This window comes from Pristis pectinata, chromosome 4 (assembly GCF_009764475.1).
Source record: "Pristis pectinata isolate sPriPec2 chromosome 4, sPriPec2.1.pri, whole genome shotgun sequence".
Lineage (NCBI taxonomy): Eukaryota > Metazoa > Chordata > Chondrichthyes > Rhinopristiformes > Pristidae > Pristis > Pristis pectinata.
In genome coordinates this window covers 26,487,415-26,501,840 of record NC_067408.1, presented here as the reverse complement: position 1 = coordinate 26,501,840, position 14,426 = coordinate 26,487,415, and the positions used below count along the sequence as shown (strand labels likewise).

Sequence of the window (14,426 nt, the reverse complement as noted above, 5' to 3'; positions counted from 1 at the left end):
GGTATATCTTTTTTTGTTGTGTGAAATATACTCCTGCCCATCCATTCACTTCAATCTGCAGTAAGTGCTAGCTTTTGAATGTAGAAAACTCAAGTCTGAAAATTTTGCAGAACAATGATTAAGATGCTCATTCTGATTTCTTTTGCATTATTGTTCCCAGCTGACCACCTACTTAAAATAGTCAGTTTAGTAATGTGTTAATGATGATTACTGGAATCTAGAATGAGTACATACAGCATTGTTGAAGACATCATTACCACTGAATTTGAGAAACCTAGTCTATTGGCTTTAAGTAAGTGATAAACAATGTTTACTTGAAACTATGGAGGAGAAATTCCAACTGGTTTATTGTGCAGTCATCTATGGGTGGATAGAAGAGATTTTATTAAATGAATTTAGTCAGTGAAGAAACTGCTTATCTGGCCTCATGTGTCAACAAATTTTGATGCAATTTTCAAAAAAAATTGTAGTTCGGACATATTCTGACATTTGTTTAACTGCAAAGTGTGAAAATCCATCAATTAGTTAATTTACCAGACATAATTCAGCATAAGTAGCCAAGGATATGGCAAAATACATACACAGTTAATAACAGCAAAGATCAAAGGGAATTTTCTTAAAAAAAGTTGTCCATGAGCCTGAATAACCAGCCACGACTCTAAAAAATGGTGCACATGGGGAATTAGCTACTACTGTGCACTGTGTAGATGTGATGTGGCTTTCACAATTCAATAACTTTGCAAAGGGCCGAACACTAACAGTTAATTAACTAATGCTCAAATAAGTGAACTCTTTCTATTTCAGACATGCTCATTGCCTAATTCTGCATTTGATCTGTTAGGCGTTCAAGTCTCATTTTCTAAACATAAGAATAAAAATACAGACCAGTGTATATGACCCTTTGGCATTTATTAGAAGACAACAAGGATATGGTGGCAGGTGTTTCCTTCGTATGCTGACCGATATGAAAGAGTACTTAAAACACTTTGTAACACTTGGTACTGTGATAAGTACAGAATACATTTTATTTTGTACCTTTTAAGATTCAAGCTCTCTAGAACTAAAAGCACTTACCCCGCACGACTGAAACCAGTCATTGTATTGGAGCCTTAACACGGATAAAGTTTCTGGAAGAATGTTCATCTGCTTGTTAAAACAAGCAAAAGCAGTATGACTGCAGTTCATCTAGAAAATTCAAAAGAAAAGACTGAGATTTTTGCGAGTGTGAAATGTGCATTTCTTACATGTGCCTGGGTATAGTAACATTTTTGTCAATGGTAGCTCCTATTTTGGCTGATGATAAATTGTGCTGCCTTTAAAGACTGTAGGTGGCACCTGGCTTCTGAAATGCTTATGCTGTAATTGCTGATAGATACATCAATACTGATTGCAACATTGCAAGCGTTGTAGCCTGAGTAGCATGTAATCAGCTGCCAGTTGGCTGAATAGCACAGATTACTGAACAGGCTGCATGGTCCTATATTAGCAACGGAGTCAGAAACAAAGTTGTATTCTGCATTTTAATTAGATCTGAACATGCATGCATATGTGTGCGCACGTGTGTGCATATATGCTCAGACATACTCACTGTTTCTCATGTTTTCTCAAAATGCACATATTTACTGCATGGAGTTATAAATGAATTAAAATTCATTTTTAATTGTATGAATTAAAAACAGGAGTAGGCTCCTTGGGCCTGCTGCACCATTCAACTTTTTACAACTTATATTGATGAGTGGAATGAAAGGACCAATGGTATGGTTGCAAAGATAGGTAGGAAAGTCAGTTGTGAAGAGGATATAAGGAGACTACAAAGAAATATAATAGATTAAGTGAATGTCAAAGAGATGACAAGTGAAGAAAATGTGAAATTGTCCATTTTGGCAGGAAACAAAAGTACATTACCTAAATGGCAATAGATTGCAGAGTCCTGACGTGGAATGACCTAGATGTCACAGTGCACGATTTGCAAAAAGCTAGGGTGCAGTTGATCTGATTCTAACCTAAACTCTACATTCCCATCTACCCATGGTAACCTTTTGCCTCCTTCCTTATCAAGAATCTATCTGCCTTTGTCTTTAAAATATTCAAACATTCTTCTTCCGCTGTCCTTAGGGAAGAGCATTCTAAGGAGTCACAACCATTTGAGAGAATTTTTTTTGTTTCATTTCTGTCATGTATGGGTGATCCCATATTTTTAAGACAGTGACCCTGGTTCTAGATTCAGCCACAAGAGGAAAACAGCTTTCCTTCATTCAGTCTGTCAAGATCACTCAGGTTTCAATTAAGTCATCTGCACTCTAATCTCCAGTTGAAGCAAGCCTACCTTTCCTCTTAATATAGCCAGACTATTCTAGTTTCAGTCTAGTAAACCTTCTCTGACCCTCTTCCAGCAAATTAACATGCTTCCTTAATTAAAGAGAGCATTACTGCACACATTACTCCAGATGTAGTCTCATCAATGCACCATATAACTAAACATATTACCTCCTTACTTTTATATTCAACTCCTTTCCAATAAACAAAAGCATTTTGTTAGCTTTTCTAATTACTTGCTGCAGCTGCATGCTAGACTTTTGCAAATCATGCACCAAGTCATCCAGGTTGCTCCATGTTAGAACTCTGCAGTCTCTCATCATTTAAATGTTTCATCTTTATTTTTCCTGCAAAATAAACAATTTCACATTATCTGAAGTTATATCTCATTTGTCATATCTTTGTCCACATACTTAACATATTCCTATCTATCTGTGGCTTCCTTGTGTCCTCTGCCTTTGTATCCATCACCATTGGTCCATCATCCCATTCATTAATATAAATTGTAGAAAAGGTGAAGCCACAGAATTGATTCTTGTGGTACAATATTCACTACAGCTTGCCAGCCATGGGACAAACAAATAGAAGACCCATTTATGCCTACTCTGTTTTCTGTTGGGCGGTGGATCTTCTATCCATGCCAATGTATTACCTCCTACACTGTGAGCTTTTATTTTCTACAGTACCTCATCAAAAACTTTCTGGTTCCATTTTATCCACAGCACATACTATTTCTTCAAAGTTCTCTGATAAATTGGTCAAATATGCGTTCTCGTTTACAAAACCATGCTCACTTTGCTTGAGTACCTTGAATTTTTTCCAAGTGCCCTGCAAAAGTGCCTTTAAGAACGGTTTCTAACATTTTCCCTAGGACAGAAATCAAGCAAACTGGTGTGCATTTTCCTCTACTTCTCCTTCTTTCAATCTAATGGGACATTCTCTGAATCTTGGGAAATTTTAGAAAATTGATACCAATGAATTAAATATCCCACTAATCACTTCTTTTAAGATCCTAGGATAAAGTCCACCAGGACTTGGGGATTTGTAAAGCTGCAGTTCCAATAATTTGCTCAGGAACCCTTCCTTAGATTGTAATTTTTCTGAATTCTTCCTTCCTTTTCAATTCCTAATTATATAGCTATTCCCAGAATTTTACTTGTATCCTCTTTAGTGAAAATCAATGACAATTACCTATTTAAGTCATCTGCTATCTCCTTATTTTCCATTATTAATTCCCCAGACTCATTTTCAAAGTGGAGAAAAAGCATTCAACATGTAAATGGTGGAAGGAGCACACCATCACACAAACTGCTCCATGAAACACCAGCAGTCCCTCTTGGGGCAGAGTCTACCAATTCTACATTCACCTGAGCATGAATCTTTGAACCCATAGAACCAGACTGGAAGCAAATCATCTCCAACACCATAGACTGTCGAAGAAGAAGAAAGAGGAAGTGTTTGGTATAGAAACTAATAATTATAGAATCCTACAGGACGGAAACAGGCCCTTTAAGCCCACTGAGTCTATGCTGATCATCAAGCACACACACACTAATCCTATACCAATCCTACTTTATTTTCCCCACAATCCTATCAGCTCCTCCAGATTATCTTAAAAGAGTATGAAGAACTATTAAAAATTAAGAACTAAGGTACATTTTTGGACTGATAGCTGTGCTAATATTGACCTGGCTCTGGGTGATGCTGGAAGTGGATGACTGAAAGGAAAAAGCATGTTTTACCTTTCAGAAAAGCTGATTAACATCAAAATTCACATAAAATACCTCACATTATTTTAGATATACAAATTTTACTTTTACACCAAAATTAAAATAGTTAATAAAATATGAATTAGTCTGGTTTCTAAATAGATAAGTAACTCCCCCACACTCCACTTATTTTCAGCCTTCTTTTCACCATATGCTCCCTTCATGAAGTATGAAATGACAATGGAATAACCCGAGTCACTTAAGAACCAACAACCAGAGGAATTTTGCTACAGCAGGATTCGTTTAAAAAAATGTTGGAGCTTAGTTACAATAAATACTTCTTAAATTAGCAATTTGATTCTCTAAGGATTCCCCATTATGTTGGTTACCATGCATCTTTTTGCAACAATGTGAGAATAGTAACAACTTTTAATTATGGAACTTTCCAGCATCATTAACGTCAGTCCATGATCAAGAAAACTAGTGGTTTTTCATTTTACCCTTGGGCTACAGATAGAGGATTTCAATTTCTTTAAAACTCTTCTTTCAAAGCATCCTGGTGCAAAATTCTGAACCTGCTACGGCTCACCAGGAATCACACAGACATATTTGTCATCTATTTTTTGGAAGCTTAGATTTGGCATTGCATTGCAGAGTTATTGTTTGATACTGTTTACTGAACTGTTTGAAAAATATATATATATACTCACACACATACACACACAATATATCTAATTGTGTACCAATAATGTTTTCTTAAGAATGGATCCACAGAAAAACAGTAAATTTTATATTTTTTTCAGGTGCTTTAGGCTGACCCTTGAAGCCTATCATGTAAACTTAATCTGGCCCTTGGCAGGCCCTATTTGGTCAGTCTTGATTCTAATACTGGACGCCTTTGGAGAGTTCCATTCTCCAGCCTGATAATCCTCCTCTTCGATCAGGCATGAATTATTGTTGATATTTTTCACTGGGATATAATATTCTTCCTTTCATTGCCACAGGTAGATGCAACCAATAAGATGAGTGGTGGGTGGATGGAGAGGGGATAAACCTTTTTAAAGGATCTAGGCTGGACCGGCATAACTTAATTTTGGTAAAAAAGTTTTGCCAGAAAATTGCTCCATTAAAGTTAAAGCCATTCAAACAAAAAACATCCATCTCATTGGTACTACTCCCACAAAGGTTGCAAGATAATTAACTGGACTTGGTAATTCCTGTTTATGGAGTTCTAAAAGTGCCTTTAAGATTCAAAGTGCCGTTTGTACCATCGTTTGTGGATTGAATTGTTCTGATGCCATTTAGTAATGGTTTTAGCATTTTCACAGTGAATATCCAGCAGAACTGTGCAGAAAAGGCAATTAAAGATGCAATTCAGCATGCAATGTTAATTTGATGCTGGCACTGCCATTTCTGAGCTCACTACACCAGCCAGTGAACTCTGTAAACTTCACACAGTTGAAAATGAGGTCATCAATGGGCTTTCCACCACCCTCATCAGCAAAATTTCAAAGGATCATTATCCATTTATTAGTTAGTATTGTTAGTATTGTTAGTACAAACAGTATCTTTGTATTGCTATGATTCCAGAAATGTTTGATGTTTTTTATGATGAAGTTAAAATGGGAAAGTCAACAGGAAGACATAGGTGCTAAAGGATTTTTGCTGACTTCAAAGTTTCTGCATAAACCAGGTGTTCCCAAGCATGGGGTGCACCAGTGGGCATTCATTTAGGAATACAGGGAAAATTAGCAAAGACCGCATAAAGCAGACCAACAACTGGAAGAGGGAGAAGGACAAAAGAGAGAATGGCCCTTAACATCAGGCTGTTTTTGCCCAGTGTATTTGGAGCACAGTTTGTCTAATTGAACTTTCTTAAAAAAAACTATGTGTGAGATACCTGTGCTAGAATGAGGCTGTCCTTACTGAAACCTACCAACTGCTGGAATTACAATGGTCACCTCGGCACAGACAAGGACAGCATTATGGTTTCTCTGCCTGTGCCAGTGAACGCTGGTGACTGTCTTCTTTTGGTTTGAAATGGAGCTTTTGTGATGCTTCATGCTTCACCATGTACTGATGTGCAAGAGAGGTCACTGAGGCTCTCTACATTTCATTTACTCTTCAGCAGGCACCAGCAGGCAAAGAGAACAAGCAGCTTTACTCTGTTTGCAGGCTTCTTCATGGTGCAGGGTGCCATTGAAGCTGAAAGCTTCTCACTTCCACAGTGCCGAATTGGTGTGTGACTGATGGTAATTGATACCCTGAATCCTGGCAGCAGTCATAGTGTCTTCATCTTGTGCCAGTCTGCCATGCCATCTGCATTTGGCCACCATGGCAAACTAAATGGTTGCCACTGGTATACAAGGGCTAGCCAATAATGATACAGCTGAGGACTGTGGGGCACAAATGTGTGCACTACATGTACATTGACTGCATAAAATCTAAGAGATCCAACCTCTGGCATGCTGAAGAGTGCTTCCACCATCAGGACTACTCTAGGGAAGCTTTGTATTATGCATTACAGTGAAGAGCAAGATGTATTCTTGCCTACTGTTTGCTGCAAATTCTCACCATTATGTAATGGGCAGCTGCTGGCACCTGCAGAATGGTGAGTACCCAAGGAACAAGAGCTTGAACAAAAGAGCACAAGAATATTTTTAAAAAGGAGCAGGAGAAAGCCACCAGGATGATCAAACCTGCCCTGCCATTCAATATGATCATAGATAATGCGCGCTAGCGTGAACTCCTCTTCCGTACCAATTCCCAATATTCCTCAATCTATCTCCACCTTAAACATTTCTAATGATCTGGCCTCTGTCATCCTCAAGGACAGAGAACTCCAAAGATTCACAACTCTCTGCAAAAAGAAATTTTGACATACCTCAGCTTTAAATGACTGTCCCCTTATTTTGTAATTATGTTCTCTTATTCAAGGCTGAGTGAAAATAGTGAAAACATCTCAACATCTACACTGTCAAGCCCTTTCTTGTGATCTTATAAGTGTGAATAAAGTCACCCCTTATTCTTCTGAACTCCAAGGAATACAGAGTCAAACTGTCTAGCCTCTGTTGATAAGATAACCCTTATGAATTAGCCTGGTGAATCTCTTTTGGACTGCCTCCAAACCTATTATATCCTTTTTTTTAGGTAAGGGGACCAAAACTTTGTACCGTATTGCAGGTGTAGCCTCACCAACACTGAGTACAATTGTAACAGATCCTCCATATTTTTACACTCAAACCCAACACAATAACGATCATAATGTCATTTCCCTTCTTAACTGCCTGTTGGACCTGTCCACTAAATTTTTGTGATTCATACACTAAAGAACCTGGATCCCTCTGTACTTCATTCATTTGCTGTCACAGAGTTGTACAGCATGGAAGAAGGCCCTTCAGCCCATACTTGTCCATGTTGACCAAGGTGTGTATTCAAGCTAATCCCATTTCCCAGCACTTGGCCCATATCCCTCTAAACTCTTGTCATCCATATACCTGTCCACATACTTCTTGAATGTATCTAATGTACCTTTCTCAACCACTTCCTCTGGCAGCTGGTTCCATATAGCTACCATCCGCTGGGTAAAAAAGTTGTCCCTCAGGTCTCATTAAACATTTCATCCCTAACCTTAAAACTACTTCCTCTAGTTTTTGATTTCCCAACCCTGGAAAAAAGACCGCTCACCCTATCTATGCCCCTCATGATTTTATATATCTCCATGAGATTACCCCTCAGTCTCCTACACTCAGAGTAAAGGCCCAGCCTGTCTAACCTCTCTCTATAACTCAGTCCCTCGAGTCCTGGCAATATCCTTGTAAATCTTTGTTGTACTCTTTCCAGTTTAATCACCTCCTTCCTATAACAGGGTGACAAAACTGAACACAATACTCCAAGTGTGGCCTCACCAATGTCTTGTACAATCGCAACATAACCTCCCACCTTCTATATTCAATGCCCTGACTGATGAAGGCTAGCATGCCAAAAGCCTTCACAGCCCTGTCTACCTGTGACTTCACTTTAAGGGAACAATGCACCTGTTCTCCAAGGTCCCTCTGTTGTACTACAGTACCCAAAACCCTTACGATCAATGTAAAGTCCTACCTTGATTTGTCCTTCCAAAATGTAATACTTTGCACATCTGAATTAAATTTCATTTGCCATTCCTCAGCCTACGTACCCTGCTGCTCAAGATCCCACTGAAATTCTTGATAGTCCTCTTCATTGTCTATGACATTAACTATTTTAGTGTCACCTACAAACTTACTAACTATTCATCATATATTCTCATCCAAATTGTTAATATAGATGACTAATAACAATGGGCCCAGCACTGACCCTTGGGGCACACCACTAGTCACAGACCTCCAGTCTGAGAAACAGCCTTCCACCATCATCCTGTTTCCTACCATCCAGCCGATTTTGTATTCAGTTTGCTAGCTCTCGTTCGATACCATGTGATATACCTTCCAGAGCAACCTACCATGCGGAACCTTATCAAAAGCCTTACTGAAATCTGTATATACTACATCTACCACCCTCCCCTCATCAAGCTTCCTTGTCACTTCAATCAAATTTGTAAAACAAGATCTCATGTTGGCTATCCCTAATCAACCACTGTCATTCCAGTCTTTCTCCAGTTAGATAAAAATCTGCCTTTTGCTTCCTCTTATCAAATTGTATGACCTCATACTTTCCCACATTAAACTCCACTTACCAGGTTTCTGCACATTAACTCAACCTATCCATATCCTATTGGAGGATTACAATGTCTTCATCACAACATGCCCTTCCTCCTATATTTTTTTTAATCTGTGACAAAATTTGGAAACCTTACATTTCCTTCCCTCCTTAAATTTAAATTTTATTTACAGCGTGGTAACAGGCCCTTCTGGCCCAATGAGTCCGCGCCGCCCGTTTTAAACCCAAATTAACCTACCCGTACGTCTTTGCAATGTGGGAGGAAACTGGAGCACCCGGAGGAAACCCACACAGACACGGGAGAACGTACAAACTCCTTACAGACAACGACGGGAATCGAACCCCGATCGCTGGCGCTGTAATAACGTCGTGCTAACTGCTACGCTACCGTGCCTCCTTAAAAATCCTCAGGCATTAATGTAAATAATAAACAATTGAGGGCCAAAAACTGATCCATGAGTTACTCCAGTAGTTACATCCTTCCAGCCTGTAGGGGACTCATTTATTCCAATTCTGTTTTCTATTGAAGGAAGAGTCATCCTTGATAGTTTCTTTCTGGCTAGCCAGTCCAGTAAATACTAATCCCAGTGCAATATGGATAACTGCAACTCCAGGTACCCATTCAAAAGCAATCTTATACTCCATATTTCCTCCCCCACTGATCATCACAACACCCAGTACTCCATAATGCAAAAATAGAAGCAAACATAAACCAACTATTCCAGTTTAAAGTTATAAATGAAATCATGTCTTGAACATAAAAAATAACTCATGATACATGTTCATTCCCTTAGTGTGTCTTCTATGCATCAAGCCCTATCCTCATGCTCCAAAGCTGTTCTTCCCCAGTGGTTGCAGCAAGGCTGGGGGAAGGCTTATGACTTTCATTAGAAGAGGGTGGAGGTGGTGTTCAAAGATGAACCTCCTTTTGGATTGCTTTTACTTTGTAAGTCCTATGGGACTCAACTCATCTTCCTACAATAATGCTCATTCCTTTGGTTAAGATTGCCCATCTGAATCTAATAAACTACAGAAGTTAGTTATTTGCTGCTGATGACTAGCTGAAGGATATGCAAATTAACTCTGGTATGACCTCTACGGATCTTGCATGGACTAAAAGGTAGATAATTATTATCCAGCAAACAATAATAAACTGTTCATAGGATATAACTCATCACAAAATTATGCTGATGTTAACAATAATCAACTGAAATCCTGAAGTGGATGCATTATTTTGGCATTTTACATTTTTTTTCATAATTAAGAACAAAAAATGTAAAAAAAATCAAAATGAAACCATCAACTTTTCTTACCTGTTGTAGGTCAGGGATTTCAAACTTCTGCATTAAATTTGAATAAGAGAAAGAAAAGAATTATTAAAATCACCAAGAAATCTATCTAAGCATTATACCTTAATTAATAAATTAATCCTTCTTTACTGCTCCATTTTATATGCTGTATCAAATGTTGTACCTTTTTATAATATATTTTGAATACTGAAAAGTAATTATTTTTAAAAATAAAATTTACCTCTTTGTTGTCTGTGATCAGCATGGGCTGTAGCAAAGAATAAGAACAATTAATGATTTCCTGATATTTTGAAGTTTACAATTAAACTAATTTTAAAAAAATCAAAACTAATGTTCTCGGTCATTGTTAAAATACCTCAGTAATTGCACCGTTCACCTCCTGTAGTACTTCGTCTACCAAATAACATCGTTGGATGGCAGCGCACAGAACACAGGCAATTAGATTAAAGCTGAGTACTGCGTATTTCAACATTTTGTTGTTTGATCAATTGCACCACAATATGTTACTAAGAGAATGACAGTGTGCCAGAAATTATTGATCTGAGTCCATGCAGCAATGCTCTTAAATAGGATCTTGTTCAGAAATTCCATGACCAAGGGGAGTCCCCTGCAGAGATAAGTGAATGGACAGGTAGGCATTACTTTTCCCATTGTACAATAAGAAAATTTTTTAAAGTTTCTTGACTCATGTTATCGAGTGCATATCAGTTTCACAATGGGAAAATGAAGTAGGACTGTAAAATTATTGCCATTGTCATAAAAAGGTTTTTTTTTGAACCTCAGAGGAAGATTTGATATATGATACATTTTCCTTTTAATAATAGCAATATCAGCAATTGTGGCATCAAGTGGTATTTTTACTTGAATCAGTTAATTTTCATGGCATGTAAAATGTTGAGTATCTACATAGAGTACTAAAATACAAACTTATCAAGCTTCCTTGTAAGCTAATTATGTGCAGCCAGAGCAGTAATGTTTTTGTAAATTCTATGTATCAAACCACTTCCTGTTCATTTTTAGTAGGTTGAATTTTCCAGGCATCAATTTTGAGTGTAGAAGGAATAAATGATTAAATGATTAAATGAATAGATCAAATATATAGGGAGATAAAGAGCATGAGAACTTCAGAAATAGGATCAGGAGTGGGCCACATGGTCTCTCTAATTTGCTCCAGCATTCTATAAGATAAAGGTTGATCTGATCTTGACCTCAACTGTGCTTTCCTGCCTGATCTCCAGTAACCTTGATTCCCCTGTAGATCAAAAATCTATCTCAGCCTGAGATCTACTAAACTCAACCTCCACAGTTTTCTGGGGTGGAAATTGCAAGGGTTGACAGCATCTGAGAGAAGAAATTCCTCCTCACCTCAATTATTAAATGGGAAACTTCTTACTACTAAACTGTCCTCCATGAGGGGAAATAACTTCACAGCGTAAATCTGGTCAAGCTCAATAAAATGTTCCAGTAAGATCTCCACCCATTCTTCTAAATTCCAGAAAGTATAGGCCCAATCTGTTTAATAGTTCCTCATGGGAGAGCCCCTTCACTCTAGGAATAAACATAATGAAGATTGTTTGTAGTACCTCCAACATAACTATATCCTTCCTTAAATAAGGAGACCAAAACCAGATGCACTACTCCAGATGTGGTGCCATGAAAGTTCTGTATAATTGTAGAAAGAGTTCCCTACTTCTGCACTCCTTCTCATTTGGAATAAATGATTGCCTTTGCCTTTTTTCTGTCCATCTTGCAACTTGCTTTTCCACCTGTCTTTGTGTCACCAGCAACTCCAATGCTATACAATCAGTCCCTTCATCTAACTCAGTAATTTAGACTGTAAAGAGCTGAGGCCCCAGCACTGATCCGTGTGGCACCCTACTAGCTATAGCTTCTTACGCTCTATTTTCCATGTGTTAACCAATGGCTCTCAGTTGGTGGGGCCTTGGGTGTTTGGGCTGTAGATGGCCCTCACAGCTTCCTCTAAGAACCATGAACGTAGACATATCAGACACAGGTAATCAGTCCCTACTGGAAGGATCACATAAAAGGTCTCAACCAAATAGTTTACTGTAAGATGGAGTCAAAGATGTTCTGTCCATGACATAGATATTCTTGACTCCATCCTACAGCAAACTATTAATCTGGCCTCATCACCAGTCCTGACTGAAAGGCCATATGCTAACTAAAGAACTCTGGAGCAAGTGGTTTTCCTGCTGAAGTTCTAAAGCCTGGTGGAGGGAAACTTCAGTAACAAATCCACAGCCTCAATTTTCATACCTGAGAAGGGTAGGATATGCCAGGGGACCTCAGAGATACCATAATCATGACCATCTTCAAGACCAGAGGGATTTGCCCTCTGCTACAGGGAATGTCATTACAAGCAACCACCTCCACCCAATCCCTGAATCGCAGTGTGGATTCCATCCATCTAGAGACACAGTGAACATGATCATAGAAACATAGAAAGCCTACAGCACAATTCAGACCCTTTGGCCCACAAAGCTATGCCGAACATGTCCCTACCTTAGAAATTACTAGGCTTACCCTTAGCCCTCTATCTTTCTCAGCTCCATGTACTTATCCAAAAGTCTCTTAAAATGCCCTATTGTATCCACCTCCACCACCGTTGCCGGCAGCCCATTCCACGCACTCACTACTCTGAGTAAAAAAACTTACCCCTGACATCTCCTCTATACCTACTCCCCAGCACCTTAAACCTATGTCCTGTTGTGGCAACCATTTCAGCCCTGGGAAAAAGCCTCCATCTACAAGATCAACGCCTCTCATCATCTTATACACCTCTATCAGTTCCCCCCTTATCCTCCATTGCTCCAAGGAGAAAAGGCTGAGTTCCCTCAACCTGTTTTCATAAGGCATGCTCCCCAATCCAGGCAGCACCCTTGTATATCTCCTCTGCACCTTTTCTATGGCTTCCATATCCTTCCTGTAGTGAGGCGACCAGAATTGAGCACAGTACTCCAAGTGGGGTCTGACCAGTGTCCTATATAGCTGTAATATTACCTCTTGGCTCCTAAATTCAATTCCACAATTGATGAAGGATAATACACCATATGCCTTCTTAAACACAGAGTCAACCTGTGCAGCAGCTTTGATCATCCTATGGACTCGGACCCCAAGATCCCTCTGATCCTCCACACTGCCAAGAGTCCTACCATTAATACTATACTCTGCCATGATATTTGACCTACCAAAATGAACCACTTCACACTTATCTGGGTTGAACTGTATCTGCCACTTCTCAGCCCAACTTTGCATCCTGTCTATGTCCCTCTGTAACCTCTGACAGCCCTCCAAACTATCCACAACACCCCCAACCTTTGTGTCATCCGCAAACTTACTAACCCACCCCTCCACTTCCTCATCCAGGTCGATTATAAAAATCACAAAGAGTAAGGGTCCCAGTACAGATCCCTGAGGTACACCACTGGTCACCGACCTCCATGCAGAATACAACCCATCAACAACCACTCTTTACCTTCTGTGGGCCAGCCAGTTCTGGATCCACAAAGCAATGTCCCCTTGGATCCCATACCTCCTTACTTTCTCAATAAGTCTTGCATGGGGTACCTTATCAAATGCCTTGCTGAAATCCATATAAACTACATCTACTGCTCTCCCTTCATTGATGTGTTTAGTCACATCCACAAAAAATTCAGTCAGACTAGCAAGGCAGGAGCTGCCCTTGACAAAGCCATGCTGACTATTCCTAATCGTATTATACCTCTCCAAATGTTCATAAATCCTGCCTCTCAGGATCTTCTCCATCAACTTAACAACCACTGAAGTAAGGCTCACTGGTCTATAATTTCCTGGGCTATCTCTACTCCCTTTCTTGAATAAGGGAACAACATCCGCAACCCTCCAATCCTCCAGAACTTCTCCTGTCTCCATTGATGATGCAAAGATCATCATCAGAGGCTCCTCCCTCACTTCCCACAGTAGCCTGGGGTACATCTCATCTGGTCCCGGCGACTTATCCAACTTGATGCTTTCCAAAAGTTCCAGCACCTCCTCTTTCTTAATATCTACATGCTCGAGCATTTCAGCCTGCTGCAAGTCCTCGCTACAATCACCAAAACCTTTTTCCGTAGTGAATACTTTACATCAGTATTCACTAAGTACTTCAGCTATTTCTTCCGGATCCATACACACTTTCCCACTGTCGCACTTGATAGGTCCTATTCTTTCATGTCTTATCCTCTTGCTTTTCACATACTTGTAGAAAGCCTTGGGGTTTTCCTTAATCCTGCCTGCCAAGGCCTTCTCATGTCCCCTTCTGGCTCTCCTAATTTCCTTCTTAAGCTCCTTCCCATTAGCCTTATACTCTTACAGATCTCTAACATTACCTAGCTCTCTGAACCTTTTGTAA

At 39.3% G+C, this 14,426-nt stretch overlaps 1 long non-coding RNA gene across 1 annotated transcript in view; it reads right to left on the bottom strand.

Annotated features, from left to right (window-relative positions):
- Positions 1-1,105: 1,105 nt before the first annotated feature.
- LOC127569881 (uncharacterized) overlaps positions 1,106-14,426 on the bottom strand; it is a 263,884-nt gene continuing 250,563 nt past the window's right edge. Inside the window, exons 2-4 of the long non-coding RNA XR_007956256.1 lie at positions 10,257-10,283; positions 10,040-10,066; positions 1,106-1,185 (exon numbers count right to left, since the gene is read on the bottom strand). This is a non-coding gene — a long non-coding RNA (uncharacterized LOC127569881). The remainder of the gene's footprint in view (positions 1,186-10,039; positions 10,067-10,256; positions 10,284-14,426) is intronic.